Source organism: Triticum dicoccoides, chromosome 5A, assembly GCF_002162155.2.
Source record: "Triticum dicoccoides isolate Atlit2015 ecotype Zavitan chromosome 5A, WEW_v2.0, whole genome shotgun sequence".
Taxonomy (NCBI): domain Eukaryota; kingdom Viridiplantae; phylum Streptophyta; class Magnoliopsida; order Poales; family Poaceae; genus Triticum; species Triticum dicoccoides.
This window is the reverse complement of record NC_041388.1, coordinates 409,363,495-409,382,393: the sequence shown is the minus strand read 5'-3', so window position 1 is coordinate 409,382,393 and position 18,899 is coordinate 409,363,495.

Sequence of the window (18,899 nt, the reverse complement as noted above, 5' to 3'; positions counted from 1 at the left end):
CTTACCCACCGCTATCTTCTTCATAGCTTCAATTTCTTGGAGGGCTTTCTGGACTTCGGCCTTGGCAGACTTCGCGCTTCCGAGGGATGCCGCAAGCTCAGACGCTTGCGTCTTTGAATCAAGCTCCAAACTCTCGTGTTTTTTCACGAGAGCCTGGAGCTCTTTCTGCACCTCCTCCACCCGCGCCTCTTGCTTCCCTCTCTCTGTGCGCTCCGCGGCCGCTCTATTTTCGGCCTCGAACAGCGCTTTCTTAAGGGTTGCCACCTCGGTCGTGGCCCCTATAATAGCATGTTGATCATGTCATTTTTTGCAACCACATCTTCTCTATATACTTGCGCAAGGTATTACTTACCTTCCTTCTCCTCGAGTTGCCTCTTGGCATGGCCGAGCTCGTTCTCGGACCGCGCGAGGTTTTGCTTCAGCGTATCCACCTCCGTAGTTAGTGCGGCGCAGCCTCTTTGCTTTCGATCTCTCGCTGAATTCTCAATACAACGGTCTCTTGGAGATCCATATGATGTAACTCTTTTGCGGTGTGTTTGTTGGGATCGATGAACTTTGAGTTTATGATCAGATCTATCTTTTTATATACATGAAAGTATTTGAGTTTCTTTGATCTCTTTTATGCATGATTGCTTATAGCCTCGTATTTCTTCTCGGATATTTGTGTTTTGTTTGGCAACCTTGATCTATTTGTCTTGCAATGGGAAGAGGTGCTTTGTAGTGGGTTCGATCTTACGGTGCTTGATCCCAGTGACAGAAAGGGAAACGACACATATGTATCGTTGCTACTAAGGATAAAATGATGGGGTCTATATCTACATAGATAGATCTTGTATACATCATGCCATCATTCTTATTGCATTACTCCGTTTCTCCATGAACTTAATACACTAGATGCATGTTGGATAGCGATCGATGTGTGGAGTAATAGTAGTAGATGCAGGCAGGAGTCGGTCTACTAATCTTGGACATGATGCCTATATAATGATCATTGCCTGGATATTGTCATAATTATTTGAAGTTTTTTGAATTGCCCAATAGTAATTTGTTCACCCACCGTTTGCTATTTTTCTCGATAGAAGCCACTAGTGAAACCTACGCCCCCCGGGTCTTTATTCTCGTATATTTACCTTTGCGGTCTACTTTTCTCTTGCATTTATTTTCAGATATATTAAACCAAAAATACAAAAATACTATGCTACACTTCATTTTTTTGTGATCTATTTATCCAATCTATTACCACCTTTTTACCGTCACGCACCAATTTCTGGCAACGTTACCCGAAATGGATTGACAACCCCTTTAACGCGCCGGGTTGCGAGGATTTGTTATTGGTCTGCAGGTGATGTTTACGTTGTGTTGCTTGGTCCTTCTACTGGTTTGATAACCTTGGTTTCATATCTGAGGGAAATACCTATCGCCGCTGTGCTGCATCATCCCTTCCTCTTTTGGGAAATACCGACGTAGCTTCAAGCGACATCAAAAGGAATTTCTGGCACCGTTGCCGGGGAGGATCTTCAACATATACCAGGTTCATAATCACAAATCTCATCTCCTTGCAATTTACATTATTTGCCATTTCCCTCATGTTTTCCTCACCCCCACTTCACAAAAAATGCCGTTTTATTTGCCCCTCTTTTTCGTTCGCCATTTTCTTCTCGGATCTGTTTTGAGTGCAATCTTTGAAGGAAATATGCCCTAGAGGCAATAATAAAGTTATTATTTATTTCCTTATATCATGATAAATGTTTATTATTCATGCTAGAATTGTATTAACCGGAAACATAATACATGTGTGAATACATAGACAAACAGAGTGTCACTAGTATGCATCTACTTGACTAGCTCGTTGATCGAAGATGGTTATGTTTCCTAACCATAGACATGAGTTGTCATTTGATTAACGGGATCACATCATTAGGAGAATGATGTGATTGACTTGACCCATTCTTACTGATTTACCGCTATCGTTTTGGGGTTATGCTTTAGAGACGGCCGCATTCACGTTAAATAGGGCACCATCGAAATCCATTGAGACGACGCCATATGAACTGTGGTTTGGCAAGAAACCAAAGTTGTCGTTTCTTAAAGTTTGGGGCTGCGATGCTTGTGTGAAAAAGCTTCAATCTGATAAGCTTGAACCCAAATCGGAGAAATGTGTCTTCATAGGATACCCAAAGGAGACTGTTGGGTACATCTTCTATCACAGATCCGAAGGCAAGACATTCGTTGCTAAGAATGGATCCTTTCTAGAGAAGGAGTTTCTCTCGAAAGAAGTGAGTGGGAGGAAAGTGGAACTTGATGAGGTAACCGTACCTGCTCCCTTATTGGAAAGTAGCTCATCACAGAAACCGGTTCATGTGACAACTATACCAATTAGTGAGGAAGTTAATGATGATGATCATGAAACTTCAGATCAAGTTATTACTGGACCTCGTAGATCAACCAGAGTAAGATCTGCAGAGTGGTATGGTAATCCTGTTCTGGAAGTCATGCTAATTGATCATGATGAACCTACGAACTATGAAGAAGCGATGGTGAGCCCAGATTCCGCAAAATGGCTTGAAGCCATGAAATCTGAGATGGTATCCATGTATGACAACAAAGTGTGGACTTTGGTTGACTTGCCCATTGATCGGCAAGAAATTGAGAATAAATTGATCTTCAAGAAGAAGACTGATGCTGACAGTAATGTTACTGTCTACAAAGCTCGACTTGTTGCGAAAGGGTTTCAACAAGTTCAAGGGATTGACTATGATGAAACCTTCTCACCCGTAGCGATGCTTAAGTCTGTCCGAATCATGTTAATGATTGCCGCATTTTACGATTATGAAATTTGGCAGATGGATGTCAAAACTGCATTCCTGAATGGATTTCTGGAAGAAGAGTTGTATATGATGCAACCGGAAGGTTTTGTCGATCCAAAGGGAGCTAACAAAGTGTGCAAGCTCCAGCGATCCATTTATGGACTGGTGCAAGCCTCTCGGAGTTGGAATAAACCCTTTGATAATGTGATCAAAGCATTCGGTTTTATACAGACTTTTGGAGAAGCCTGTATTTATAAGAAAGTGCGTGGGAGCTCGGTAGCATTTCTGATATTATATGTGGATGACATATTACTGATTGGAAATGATATAGAATTTCTGGATAGCATAAAGGGATACTTGAATAAGAGTTTTTCAATGAAAGACCTCGGTGAAGCTGCTTACATATTGGGCATTAAGATCTATAGAGATAGATCAAGACGCTTAATTGGACTTTCACAAAGCACATACCTTGACAAAGTTTTGAAGAAGTTCAAAATGGATCAAGCAAAGAAAGGGTTCTTGCCTGTGTTACAAGGTGTGAAGTTGAGTAAGACTCAATGTCTTACCACTGCAGAAGATAGAGAGAAAATGAAAGATGTTCCCTATGCTCTAGCCATAGGCTCTATCATGTATGCAATGCTGTGTACCAGACCTGATGTGTGCCTTGCTATAAGTCTAGCAGGGAGGTACCAAAGTAATCTAGGAGTGGATCACTGGACAGCGGTCAAGAACATCCTGAAGTACCTGAAAAGGACCAAGGATATGTTTCTCATTTATGGAGGTGACAAAGAGCTCATCGTAAATGGTTACGTTGATGCAACCTTTGACACTGATCCGGACGATTCTAAATCGCAAACCGAATACGTGTTTACATTGAACGGTGGAGATGTCAATTGGTGCAGTTCTAAACAAAGCGTCGTGGCGGGATCTACATGTGAAGCGGAGTACATAGCTGCTTCGGAAGCAGCAAATGAAGGAGTATGGATGAGGAGTTCATATCCGATCTAGGTGTCATACCTAGTGCATCGGGTCCAATGAAAATCTTTTGTGACAATACTAGAGCAACTGCCTTAGCAAAGGAATCTAGATTTCACAAGAGAACCAAGCACATCAAGAGACGCTTCAATTCCATCCGGGATTTAGTCCAGGTGGGAGACATAGAAATTTTCAAGATACATAGAGATCTAAATGTTGCAGACCCGTTGACTAAGCCTCTTCCACGAGCAAAACATGATCAGCACCAAGGCTCCATGGGTGTTAGGATCATCACAGTGTAATCTAGATTATTGACTTTAGTGCAAGTGGGAGACTGAAGGAAATATGCCCTAGAGGCAATAATAAAGTTATTATTTATTTCCTTATATCATGATAAATGTTTATTATTCATGCTAGAATTGTATTAACTGGAAACATAATACATGTGTGAATACATAGACAAACAGAGTGTCACTAGTATGCCTCTACTTGACTAGCTCGTTGATCGAAGATGGTTATGTTTCCTAACCATAGACATAAGTTGTCATTTGATTAACGGGATCACATCATTAGGAGAATGATGTGATTGACTTGACCCATTCCGTTAGATTAGCACTTGATTGTTTAGTTTGTTGCTATTGCTTTCTTCATAACTTATACATGTTCCTATGACTATGAGATTATGTAACTCCCGTTTACCGGAGGAACACTTTGTGTGCTACCAAACGTCACAACGTAACTGGGTGATTATAAAGGTGCTCTATAGGTGTCTCCAAAGGTACTTGTTGGGTTGGCGTATTTCGAGATTAGGATTTGTCACTCCGATTGTCGGAGAGGTATCTCTGGGCCCTCTCGGTAATGCACATCACTTAAGCCTTGCAAGCATTGCAACTAAATGAGTTAGTTGCGGAATGATGTATTATGGAACGAGTAAAGAGACTTGTCGGTAACGAGATTGAACTAGGTATTGAGATACCGATGATCGAATCTCGGGCAAGTAACATACCGATGACAAAGGGAACAACGTATGTTGTTATGCGGTCTGACCGATAAAGATCTTCGTAGAATATGTGGGAGCCAATATGAGCATCCAGGTTCCGCTATTGGTTATTGACCAGAGACATGTCTCGGTCATGTCTACATAGTTCTCGAACCCGTAGGGTCCGCACGCTTAACGTTTCAATGTCAGTTATATTATGAGTTTATAAGTTTTGATGTACCGAAGGTTGTTCGGAGTCCCGGATGTGATCACGGACATGACGAGGAGTCTCGAAATGGTCGATACATGAAGATTGATATATTGGACGACTATATTCGGACACCGGAATGGTTCCGGGGGTTATCGAATATATACCGAAGTACCTGGGGGGTTACCGGAACCCCCCGGGGGTTATTGGGCCTCATGGGCCCAAAGTAGTGGAAGAGGGGAGGCAGCAGGAGGTGGCACGCAGCCCCCCTTGCCCCAATCCGAATTGGGAAAGGGAAGGGGGTGCGGCCCCCCTTCTCCTTCCTTCTCTCCACCTCCTCCTTCCCCCTTCTCCTAGTTGGAATAGGAAAGGGGGGCAAAACCTACTTGGAGTTGGATTGCCCCCCCTTGGGCGCGCCTCCTCCTCTTGGCCGCCCCCTCCTCCTCCACTCCTTTATATACATGGATAGGGGGCACCCCATAGACACAACAATTGATCTCTTGATCTATTAGTCGTGTGCGGTGCCCCCTTCCACCATAATCCACCTCGATCATATCGTAGCAGTGCTTAGGCGAAGCCCTACGACGGTAGAACATCATCATCGTCACCACGCCGTCGTGCTAACGGAACTCTCCCGTGAAGCTCTACTAGATTGGAGTTCGCGGGACGTCATCAAGCTGAGCATGTGCTGAACTCGGAGGTGTTGTGCGTTCGGTACTTGGATCGGTCGGATCGTGAAGACGTACGACTACATCAACCGCGTTGTGCTAACGCTTCCGCTTTCGGTCTACGAGGGTACGTAGACAACACTCTCCCCTCTCGTTGCTATGCATCACCATGATCTTGCGTGTGTGTAGGAAATTTTTTGAAATTACTACGTTCCCCAACAATCTTATTGTGTGGTCATTGTCGGTGTCAAAACCGACGGATCTTGGGTAGGGGGTCCCGAACTGTGTGTCTAAGGCGGATGGTAACAGGAGGCAGGGAACACGATGTTTTACCCAGGTTCGGGCCCTCTTGATGGAGGTAAAACCCTATGTCCTGCTTGATTAATATTGATGATATGGGTAGTACAAGAGTAGATCTACCACGAGATCGGATAGGCTAAACCCTAGAAGCTAGCCTAAGGTATGATTGTACGTTGTAGTTATTGTGTCCTACGGACTAAAACCCTCCGGTTTATATCGACACCGGAGAGGGTTAGGGTTACACAAGGTCGGTTACAAAGGAGGAGATATCCATATCCGTATTGCCTAGCTTGCCTTCCACGCCAAGTAGAGTCCCATCCGGACACGAGATGATGTCTTCAATCTTGTATCTTCATAGTCTAACAGTCTGGCCAATGGAGATAGTCCGTCTGTCCGGAGACACCCTAATCCAGGACTCCCATAGTAGCCCCTGAACCAGGCTTCAATGACGATGAGTCCGGCGCGCAGTATTGTCTTCGGCATTGCAAGGCGGGTTCCTCCTCCGAATATACCACGGAAGAATTTGAATATAAGGATAGTGCCCGACCCTGCAAAATAAGTTCCACATACCACTGTAGAGAGAATAATATTTCCACAAATCCAATTTGCTGACTTGTTTTGGCAACACGACATTATGTCACGGCCCGGTGATTATTCGAACCGTTTCCTTTAACTAGCCCCGCACATAACGCGAGGCAGTTTTTTGACACGTCTTGTTGAAGCAGAGATCGTGTCCCCTTATCACGGGATTCTCATCAATACGGGTGTGGGTAACCCAACCGCGCCATTGATTACGGTGCTTGGGGATAAGCAAGTTTTACCAGGCTAGTGGGGACGCATAGTTTCATCTGTCCATATAAAGGGATAAGGATTCACCTTTTCATCCACGCCTTCTTCCTCATTTGCTCATCCGTTTTCGCACACTCGAGCTCTAGCACCCAAGTCCACATCCCTTCCCTCAACCTTCTCCAAACATGTCCGGAGCAGGAAGCAAATGGATGGCTTCCTCCGTTATGGAGGGACATATCAAGAAGCTGCACAGAGCCGGATACTTAGCTGCGAATATCGCGCATCGGCTGCCCGCTGCGGGGCAGATCGTCCCTACCCCGGAACCTCACGAGAGGGTAGTTTTCCTCCACCACTTCCTCCGCGGACTGGGGTTTCCCCTCCATCCATTCGTCCGTGGTCTCATGTTCTACTACGGGCTGGACTTTCATGATCTGGCCCCGAACTTCGTCCTCAACATTTCGGCGTTCATCATCGTGTGTAAGGCTTTCCTCCGCATCCGGCCCCACTTCGGCCTGTGGTTAAAGACCTTCAATATCAAGCCGAAGGTGGTAGGAGGCCAACAAGCAGAGTGCGGCGGAGCCATGGTGGGCAAGATGCCCAACGTTATATGGCTTGAAGGCTCCTTTGTGGAGACAATAAAGGGATGGCAATCAGCATGGTTCTACATCACCGAGCCGCGCGACGCCAAATGGGCGGCGACCCCCGAGTTTCGATCCGAATTCCCCTACACGGCTCACTTCCTGGAAAGAGAAGGGCTTGTCGTGGGGTTCATCGGTGGAGCTAGATGGACTCCAGAAATGTATCCGGAGTATGGCAAGCAAGAAGCTCAAGCTTGTCAACATAGTCCAGGTTATGCTCATCCGTCGGATCCTCCCGTGTCAACAACGGGATTTTAACTTGTGGGAGTTCGACCCGGCCCAGCACCAGACTATGAGCGAGCTCTTTGATACAATGCACAAGGACGTCTAGAAGGTGCTGTTCAAGGGCGCCGAGGTCCCTCCTTCTCTCGTCGAGGACCGCGGACTAAGCGCAAAGCGCCTAGCGCGTTCGGTGAGTTCAATGCATCCCGTAGGACATTTATTTCCCCTAGCTTAATCATGTGCGGGGTCTAATCTCCATGCCTTTGATAGGACTGGGTGGAGACATCGGGGCAGATTAACTGTCCGGCCCCTTTATCCGAAGACACTGCGGGCGCTCTCCTGACGGAGATGCTGACTCCGGCTCCTTACAAGGTGCCGGAGAAGACCAAGAAGGCCAAGGGAACCCGAAAGAGTTCCTGGCGCCAGGCGTCATCGGACTCACCGTCCGATGACTCTGCGGCGCACTCCTCCCCCGAAGACGAGGAAGAAGAAGAAGATGCTCCCCCTCCAGGCGGGGGAGACAAGAAAAGGAAGGTTGTCCCAACTGGGGGGCGAAGGGTCCAAGAAGGGAAGGACTCTCCTTCCGGACAGTCCCACCACCGCCGACGAAGGCGAAGACGAGTGGTTTCCCAGGGCCAAGCCCCTGGGGAGATCGTAAGTATTCGAATACCAGAGTAACTCATAGCATTCCTTTGTCGCACTGCTTTCCCTAACGCCGAACATGATTATGCAGGCCGCCACGAGCCAGTATCGATGTATCATTGGACGGCTCCCTGGGCTTGTCGGATATGGATAGTGATCCACTTTCGACCGCCACCTCCCCTTGCCCTGCGGACGATGCAGATGTGCTGTCTCACGAGGCACCGGGTCGAGGGGAGATGGTCTCGGAGGCGCCTCAAGGCGGCCTCCCGGACTCCGGGAGCCGAGGGGACAAGGCCCCTGAGGGCCCCAAGTTCAGCCCTCAGCCGAACACCGTGCCGGAACCTCCAGCGGTTCTGGGCTCGGGCAGGCGGCCTCCTTCTAAGAGGGGCAAGACGCCTGTGCCGGTGACCTCTGTCCATCCAGAGGCGCCGGACAATCTGCTGGAAGCGCTTCGCAGCGCTTCCATCAACGAGGAGCACCGTAATATTATGAGTGCGGTGGTCGAGAAGGTTCAGTCCACCAAGAGCGGATTGACTGAAGCCTGTGCCAGCCTTCTAACAGGCTTTGAGGTAAGTGTTTTAAAATATAGGAAAAATATTAACGCATAGACAGTAGCCCCTGATGCTTTGTTCGGTGTTCACAAAGAAAAGCCAAACAGAGGATCAAATAATTCGCAGGAGTCTAATATAAGTATGTCAATATGCATATGCAGGCCTCGCTGCTGGCGTCCGCCGCACTGACTGCGGAGGTCGCCGTACTGAAGCAGGACCTTGAGGGGTCCAAAAAAGAGCTCGGCCTTGCCAAGAGGTAGCTCGAGGAGAACAAGGGTAAGTAATACCTTGTCTGTAGATATGTATATATAAAAGAAGACGCGATTGCAAAATGATAGGATCATCGTATATTTGCCAGGGGCCACGACTGAGGTGGCGACCCTGAAGAAAGCGCTAACCAAGGCCAAAGATAAAGCGGCCAAGGAGCGCACCGAGCGGGAAAAACAAGCGGCTCGTGTGGGCGAGGTGCAGCAAGAGCTCCAGGCTCTCATGACGAAGCACGAGGCGTTGGAGCTTGACTCGAAGATGCGAGAGTCTGAGCTTGCTGCGGCCCTCGAGAGCGCAAAGAGTGCCAAGGTCGAGGCCCAAAAGGCCCTCCAGGAGATTGACGCAATGAAGAAAATAGCGGTGGGTAAGGCATTCTATATGCAAAGCAAGCATGTGAAAGTAAATTACTGATTACTTACCCGAATTCGGAGCTCTCTAGGAGCATTCGTAGAATTGCCCCGCAGCATGTCGGATGCCGCACAATTTTACCAGGCCGAGGAGGGAAGCTCAATGGAGAAGTTGTTCTAGTCTTAGTATACTGAGACCGAACACCCGATGCCTCTGAGCGACCAGCTAAAGCAGTTGGTCAAGCTGCACAAGGCGGCCGAACAGGCCATGAAGGGCCTTCTAGTCCGGCTGTTGCCTGGCGACGCCCTTCCGAACAGCTACTTTAGCCTGGTGAGGTGGCTTGTGGATGACTGCCCACGGCTGGAGGTCGTCAAGCGGTCCATCTGCATCGAAGGTGCACGCCGGGCTTTCGCCCGTGTGAAGGTGCAGTGGGCCAAGCTAGACGTTGTGAAGCTGATCAAGGAAGGGCCGCCGTAGGGCAAGGAGCATCGCACCCCCGAGATTTATTATGAGGGTGTCCTCAAGGATGCCCATCTTGTAGCGGACGAATGTTCAAAGGATGTAATATTTGAGTAAACTTGCTCGTGTGATCATGTATGATGAAAACTTGTTTCATATGCGCTATGCAACGCTTGTGTGAATTTAAAATATTACCTTCTGTTTGGCCGTTTATCCAATCTGAGAGATGGCTAGTCCCCGGCTTCTGTCCCCATGCCACGAGTGCTGGGGTGTTCGGGATAAACCTGAGCACTCTTGTTCCCATGTTTGGGTCCTTCGAGGGAGGTGCTCAGCACAACGAACAAGGCAATCAGACTAATAATGCTTTATCACTCTCACTTAGCCATGGAATTCTATAATTTTAAATTTCAGCGAAGCCCCTGGTATTCGGAAGGCCGAATTCAGGGCGCGATACACGCCTTTAAGCCGGACAGGGCCGGCCCCTCGCCCTAAGCGGCATAAATCTTTAGGGACTCGAAAACCTCGCCGAACAGCGACCAGTCTCTCGCCTTATCATGACAGTTAGTTTTAGCTTTCTCTACTGAGGTGCTAAGCCTGGCAGAACCGGGGCACAATCGCAATAGTTCTCCTAGCGCTACCTTAGCCATTAGAGCGGAACGTAAGGTACCAAAACATAGGAGCCAGGCAAACCCAACATTTGACCAAAGGCAAGATTCGGAGCCGATGCATATAATGCTAAAAGTTTGGGGTGTCGCACTTGTGAAAGTGTTTGGACTTTTCACACCATATTGTGGGGTACGTAAGCCCCTGGTGTATTGGCCGTACCAAAGTGTACGGTTGCAAGGCGTTGTTAATGAAAACATATATATAACAAGAATGCAATAATAGTCGTGATGTTATGCATTGTTTATTCAAAAAGGTGCGTTAAAGCAGAATGATACAGATAGTGCGATAAGCAAAGAGTGGGACTATGTCCCTTCCAAGGGCAAGCTGAGGAATAGTATTAAATCAAATATTTCGCTCTTTATTGTAATCCACCTGGGAATTTCGTGGTGTGACGTAGCTTTCTGCCTCCTTGGTTGCTGCATCATGTGTTCGGCAATAGTGCTGCCGGACAGGGTTTCTAGAGATTAAGGTCCTGAAAAAGAGAAAAATAACCAAACGGGAAGCCCCTAGTGCGGTTTAAGCCGCGTCTTGGGGCGTGCCGCAGTTGTGCCCCCTCCCCACCTGTGCCCATGGTATTTTTAATGTGTAATTATGTACGTGTGGCACGAGTTTCGCCGTTTGGCTGGGACTGGGGTGGGGCCGCATTGCTACGCGAGCTCAGATCGCGCCAGGCGGTCTATTTGCCGATTGCTCCGAGCGCGCTTGAAGGTGTTCGGGTCTTGAAACGCCGAACTGGTGGATTCTTGAGAGGCTATTTTGCGCTTCTGCTGCGAGGGCCGCAGTGTGCTCCTCTGTTCAGAGAGAGCGCTCTGTGTTTCCATTGACTTTAATAACCCCGCGAGGTCCTGGCATCTTGAGCTTGAGGTATGCATAATGCGGTACTGCATTGAATCTTGCAAATGCGGTTCGCCCGAGCAGTGCATGTTAACCACTGCGGGACGGGACTATATCAAAGATTAAGTCTTCACTTCGGAAGTTATCCGGGGATCCGAAGACCACTTCCAGTGTAATTGAGCCTGTGCAATGGGCCTCTACGCCTGGAATGACGCATTTGAAGGTCGTTTTTGTGGGTTTGATCCTTGAGGGGTCTATACCCATTTTGCGCACTGTGTCATGATAAAGCAGGTTCAGGCTGCTGCCGCTGTCCATAAGGACTCGAGTGAGGTGAAATCCATCAATGATTGGGTCCAGAACCAGTGCGGCGAATCCGCCATGACGGATACTAGTGGGATGGTCCATGCGATCGAAAGTGATCGGATAGGAGGACCATGGGTTGATCTTTGGGGCGACTGGCTCCAACGCATATACGTCCCTGAGCGCCCGCTTCCGCTCCCTCTTGGGGATATGGGTTGCGTATATCATGTTCACTGTTCGCACTTGTGGGGGAAACCTCTTCTGTCCTCGGGGCTCCTCCTTGTCATCGCTATGTGGCCCCTTGTCCTTGTTTTTGGCAATTAACTTGCCGGCCTGCTTGAACACCCAACAATCCCTGTTGTTGTGATTGGATGGCTTGTCTAGGGTTCCGTGTATTTGACATGAGCGATCGAGTATACGGTCCAAACTGGACGGACCTGGTGTACTTTGTTTGAATGGCTTTTTCCGCTGACCGGGTTTAGAGCCTTTGAATCCGGCATTGACTGTCGTATCCTCGTTATTATCGCTGTTAATGCGGCGCTTATGTTTGTTGCGACGTGACCTGCTATTGCCGTCCTTGGTATCCGAAGTACCATGGTTCTTTGATATGTTATTACTGCGAGCCAGCCAGCTGTCTTCTCCCGCACAAAAGCGGGTCATGAGTGTCGTGAGGGCTGCCATAGATTTCGGCTTTTCTTGACCAAGGTGTCGGGCTAGCCATTCGTCATGGATGTTGTGTTTGAAAGCCGCTAGGGCCTCTGCATCCGGACAGTCGATGATTTGATTTTTCTTTGTTAGGAACCGAGTCCAGAATTGCCTGGCCGATTCTTCTGGCTGCTGAATTATGTGGCTCAAGTCATCGGCATCTGGTGGCCGCACATAAGTGCCCTGAAAATTGTCGAGGAATGCGGCTTCCAGATCTTCCGAACAGCTGATGGACTCTGCTGGCAAGCTGTTAAGCCAATGCCGCGCTGGTCCTTTGAGCTTTACTGGGAGGTATTTGATGGCATGTAAGTCATCACCGCGGGCCATGTGGATGTGGAGGAGTTAATCCTCGATCCATACTGCGGGATCTGTTCTGCCGTCGTATGATTCAATATTTACAGGTTTGAAACCTTCTGGGATTTGATGATCCATTACTTCGTCTGTGAAGCATAAGGGGTGTGCGGCGCCTCTATATTGGGCTATATCGCGACGCTGCTCGAACGGGTCTTGCCCGCTGTGTTCGGCCCGGCCGGATTTACTTTTACTGTATCCGGCGTGACGTTTATCATCTCGCAGAGTGGCGCGCCCTCGTGATCCATAGATCGATCTTGCATGATTTGCTTTGTCCTCCAATATGTCTCGCAGGTCTGGCGTATCTCCCCATGCCTTTTTATTTCAACAGCGTCGGGGTGCAGGCTGAGTTTTTGGTTGGAATGCCTCTCTATCACGACCACGAGGTGGCCGATCAGCCGCATCATATGCTTCTTCCTCCAGTCGGGGTAGCAACCTGTACTTTGGGTAACTCTTGGAGGGGCGCTCGAGTTTATATTCCTCGGCCGCGAGGACTTCAGTCCATCTGTCAGCTAGCAGATCCTAATCAGCTTGAAGCTGCTGCTGCTTTTTCTTAAGGCTATTTGCCGTGGCTATAAGCCGGCGTTTGAAGCGCTCTTGTTCGACGGGATCCTCTGGCACAGCGAATTCGTCGTCGCCGAGGCTTGCCTCGTCTTCGGAGGGGGGCATGTAATTATCATCCTCCTCCTCTCCATCTGCCACTCTCTCAGGAGGGCTGGCTCCTCCATCCTCCTACTCTAAATCTTGCTGGAGGGGATTGTTGTTGTCTTCGGCACTATCCGGAGTGTTATTATCTCCTATGCTAGTATCACCACTTTTGCTTTGGCGGGACTTAGAGCGGCGCCGCTGACGTCGGCGCTTGGGTTGCTTCTTGGAGGGGTCATCCTCCGCTATCTCGTCGCCATTGCCTTCTTTGGGTGTATCCACCATGTATATATCGTATGATGAGGTGGCTGTCCAGTGCCCTGTGGGCAGTGGATCCTCTTCGTCTCCCGCATCGTCGTCCATACCGTCGATGTCTTCGGAGTCGAAATCGAGCATGTCGGTTAAGTCATCGACAGTGGCTACTAAGTGGGTGGTGGGTGGGTCGCGAATTTCCTTGTCGTCCGCATCCCAGTCCTGCCGGACATAGTTCGGCCAGGATCCTCCTGACAAGGAGAGAGACCTTAATGAGTTCAGTATGTCGCCAAAGGGCGAGTGCTGAAAAATATCCGCGGAGGTAAACTCCATGATCGGCGCCCAATCGGATTCGATGGGAACGGGCGCGGGCGGTTCAGAGTCCATGGCTGAAGAAGGATCCGGCAGTTTAACAACACGGCTCTTGTGCAAGGTAAGGTCGATGTTTGGCTCGATCGCCGCTGAGGGTAGGGCCTTCGTGGCGGGGTCCATCCACCCGTCCATGGACGGCGCAACTGGCTCCGAATTGAGGGTCGGAGCAGCTGCCTGTGCGATCTCCTGGACACTGTCCGATGGTAGACCTAAATCGTACTCATCGTGACCGCATGACGCACAAGGCAGAGGCTCCAATCAGGCGAAGATCAAGTCTCCATGGATATCGGTTGTGTAGTTTAAGCTTCCAAACCTGACCTGGTGGCCAGGGGCGTAACTTTCAATCTGCTCCAGATGGCCAAGCGAATTGGCCCGCAGTGAAAAGCCGCTGAAGACGAAGATCTATCCGGGGAGAAAAGTCTCACCCTGGACTGCATCACTATCGATGATAGTAGGAGCCATCAAGCATAACGGCGACGACACAGAGGAACTCTCAATGAAAGCACCAATGTCGGTGTCAAAACCGGCGGATCTTGGGTAGGGGGTCCCGAACTGTGCGTCTAAGGCCGATGGTAACAGGAGGCAGGGAACACGATGTTTTACCCAGGGTCGGGCCCTCTTGATGGAGGTAAAACCCTACGTCCTGCTTGATTAATATTGATGATATGGGTATTACAAGAGTAGATCTACCACGAGATCAGAGAGGCTAAACCCTAGAAGCTAGCCTATGGTATGATTGTATGTTGTAGTTGTTGTGTCCTACGGACTAAAATCCTCTGGTTTATATAGACACCGGAGAGGGTTAGGGTTACACAAGGTCAGTTACAAAGGAGGATATATCCATATCCGTATTGCCTAGCTTGCCTTCCACGCCAAGTAGAGTCCCATCCGGACACGAGACGAAGTCTTCAATCTTGTATCTTCATAGTCTAACAGTCCGGCCAATGGAGATAGTCCGGCTGTCCGGAGACCCCCTAATCCAGGACTCCCACAGTAATCATGACTCAAGAGAACACCAAGTTATGTGATTTCTCAAATACCAATAACAATGATTTTATCAGCACTCCGCTTGCTCCTCCCGCCACTAGTGCGGAGACTTGTGATATTAATACTGCTTTGTTGAATCTTGTTATGAAAGACCAATTATCCGGTACTCCTAATGAGGATGCCGCATCTCATCTTAATACCTTCGTGGAATTATGCGATATGCAAAAGAAAATAGATGTGGAAAATGATGTGGTCAAAATGAAATTATTTCCGTTTTCCTTGTGTGATTTTGCAAAAAATTGGTTCTCTTCTTTGCCTCGCAATAGTATTGATTCTTGGAATAAGTGCAAAGTGCTTTTATCACTAAGTATTTTCCTCCTGTACAAATTATTTCCCTTAGAACCCAGATCATGAATTTCAAGCAACTTGAACATGAGCATGCTGCACAATCTTGGGAAAGGATGAAAATGATGCTAAGGAATTGCCCAACTCATGGGTTAAATCTTTGGATGATCCTACAAATTTTTTATGCGGGGTTGAATTTTGTTTCTCATAATCTTTTAGATTCCGTCGCAGGTGGTACTTTTATGGAAATTACTTTGGGTGAAGCCACCAAATTGCTTGATAATATCATGTCAAATTATTCACAATGGCATACCGAAAGGGCTCCTACTAGTAAAAAGGTTAATTCGCTTGAAGAAATTTCTTCTTTGAGTGAAAAAGTTGATGCTCTTGTGAAATTGGTTGCTAGTAGAAGTGATACTATTGAATGATATGCCTTTGTCTACTTTGATTGAGCAAAATAGTGATGCCATATATGTGAATTTTATCTCTCGAAATAATTTCAACAACAATGCTTATAGAGGTAATTTTAATCCTAGGACTTTTCCTAGTAATTCCTCTAATAATTATGGTAATTCCTATGGAAATAAATCTTATAATAATAATAGGAACACCTCTGATCTTGAGAATAATATTAAATCATTTATCAATACACAAAAAGTTGTCAACACTTCCATAGAAGAAAAGTTGAGTAAGATTGATGATTTGTCTAGAAGTGTTGATAGAATTGCTCATGATATGGAAAATCTCAAGATGAAATTTTTGTGCCTAAAGTAGATGAATCAATTAAAGCTCTTTATGTTTCTATGGATGAAAGTAAGGAAAGAACTGCTATGCTTAGAGCTAAAAAAGAATTTTTAGAAAAAGCTTTTTTCTAGTGATTTCTTTCGCAAAAGTGATGAAGATCTTAAAATAATTGGTGTTTCTTCTATTGATTCCTTGTTTATTAAAGTTAATATTGATGAAAAAGGGACCGGAGAAGAGTCAACTTAAGGTAGAAGGTGTCCCAATATTTCGGAGGGTGAAAATCTTGTTGAGAAAATTGATGAAAGTGGGTTTGGAGAGGTCAAAACTTTAGCTAGTGATGTGCCCACTCTTTTGAATTACAAAGACTTTAATTATGACAGTTGCTCTTTGATTGATTGTAGTTCATTGTTTCAATCCATGATAAATTCACCCCATGCTTAAGAACAAAATAAATCTTTTACTAAACATATTATTGATGCTATGATGAAAATTTTGAAGAAAAATTGGAATTAGAAGTTTCGATTCCTAGAAAATTGCATGATGAATGGGAACCTACTATCAAAGTCCGGATTAAAAACTATGAGTGTTTTTCTTTGTGTGACTTGGGTGCTAGTGTTTCTACTATTCCGAAATCTTTATGTGATGTGCTTGGTCTTACCGATCTTGAATCGTGTTCTTTGAATTTGCACTTGGCGGATTCTACTATTAAAAAGCCTATGGGAAGGATTAATGATGTTCTTATTCTTGCAAATAGGAATTATGTGCCCATAGATTTTATTGTTCTTGATATTGGTTGCAATCCGTCTTGCCCAATTATTCTTGGTAGACCGTTTTTACGCACTATCGGTGCCGTGATTGATATGAAAGAAGGCAATATTAAGTTCCAATTTCCTTTGAGGAAAGGTATAGAACACTTTCCTAGAACAATAATTAGGCCACCATATGAATCAATCATGAGGGAATCTTATGGATCTCGAACCAAAGATGACAAAACTTAGATCTTTGCTTTATGCCTAGCTAAGGGCGTAAAATTATAGCGCTTGTTGGGAGGCAACCCAATGAATAAATTTTATTTTTGCATTTTGCTTTATGTTCTTGAGTGTTAGCACAATTATGCTACTGTTATGATTGTGTTTTTTATGTTTTAATTAGTGTTTGTGCCAAGTAAAGCCTTTAGGATCTTCTTGGGTGATAGTTATTTGATCTTGCTGAAAAAACAGAAACTTTTACGCTAACAAAATTAATTTTAGTTTTTTACCAGAGAGTGATAAAATACCCATTCCACTTGAAGTAGATCTATATACAAATTTCTCAGGTCTTCCTGATTTTTTTCAGAATTTTTGGAGTTACAGAAGTATTCGAAATAGTCAGATTACTACAAACTGTTCTGTTTTGACAGATTCTGTTTTCTTTGTGTTGTGTGCTTATTTTGATGGCTCTATGGTTTTATTTGATGAGTTTTTGCCATAGAAAAGTTGTAATACAGTAGATATAATACAAAATCAAAATATGAATTGGATTGATACATTAATTATAGTAGTGGTTTGCTTTCTTATACTAATGGATCTCACAAAGGTTTTGTTGAGTTTTGTGTGATTGAAGTTTTCAAGTTTTGGGTTATCTTACGATGGATGAAGGAAGGATGGAAGAGCTAAGCTTGGGTATGCCCCAGAATCCCAAGCAATTATCCAAAAGTGAGCAACCAACTAAGCTTGGGGATGCCCCCAAGTGGCATCCCCGCATTCTTCCAATGATCATCGGTATTTTACTCGAAACTATATTTTTATTCGTCACATGATATGTGTTTTGCTTGGAGCGTCTTGTATGATATGAGTCTTTGCTTGTTTTTTTTTGTGTTTTAAGTCATCAATCCTTGCTGGACACACTTATTTGAGAGAGCCAAAATTATTTCATGACTTGTTAAAATTGCTCTCTATGCTTCACTTAAATTTTTATGAGCAATGGACTTGCTCTAGTGCTTCACTTATATCTTTTTGAGCACGGTATGCTTAGTATTGTTGAAGAAATTATCTCTTGCTTCACTTAGATTTATTTGAGAGTTAGTAAAAATTTCAAGAAATTATCTCTTGCTTCACTTAAATTATTTTGAGAGAAAGAAGAAAAATTATGCTCATGATCTTCACTTATATTTTTGTTTGAGCTTATGAAAAGCAACACATGAAAATTAGTCCCAAAGTGATAGATATCCAAGAAGGATATAATAAAAACTTTCATGAAGATCATTGGACAAAATAAACTTGATTCTTAGTAATAGTTTTGAGATATGATGATGTGATATGTGAGTTATGTTGATGAATAATTATGCTTTAGTAAGAATATTGGTGTTAAGGTTTGTGATTCCCTATGCAAGTACGAAAGTCAATAGTCATGCAACGAAATTATATCCTACTTGTGGTGAATTATTCGGTGTTATTTATGCTTAATGCTTGCTTATGAGATTATCTGTTTCTTCGTTGGTCACTTCTCAATCTTTTGCTAGCCTTAATTTTGCACCAAGTATGATCACTACTTGTGCATCCAAAATCCTTTAAACCAGTTTTGCAACATGAGTCCACTATATCAACCTATATGCGGTATTCTTTTGCTGTTCTAAGCAAATTTGCATGTGCCATCTCTAATTTTCAAAATAAACTTCTCTTTTGTGTGTTTGTTTCGCTCGTGGAGCGGTAAGGGGTGGCTAATATTTTCCATGCTAGATGTGTTATTCTCAAGATGAGTGTTTATTCCCTTATCATTGCACGAGAGTAAGGCAACGGTATTAGGGATGCCCAGTCCCGAAATGCAAAAAATAAATTTACTTTATGTTGTCAAATAATAAATTCCT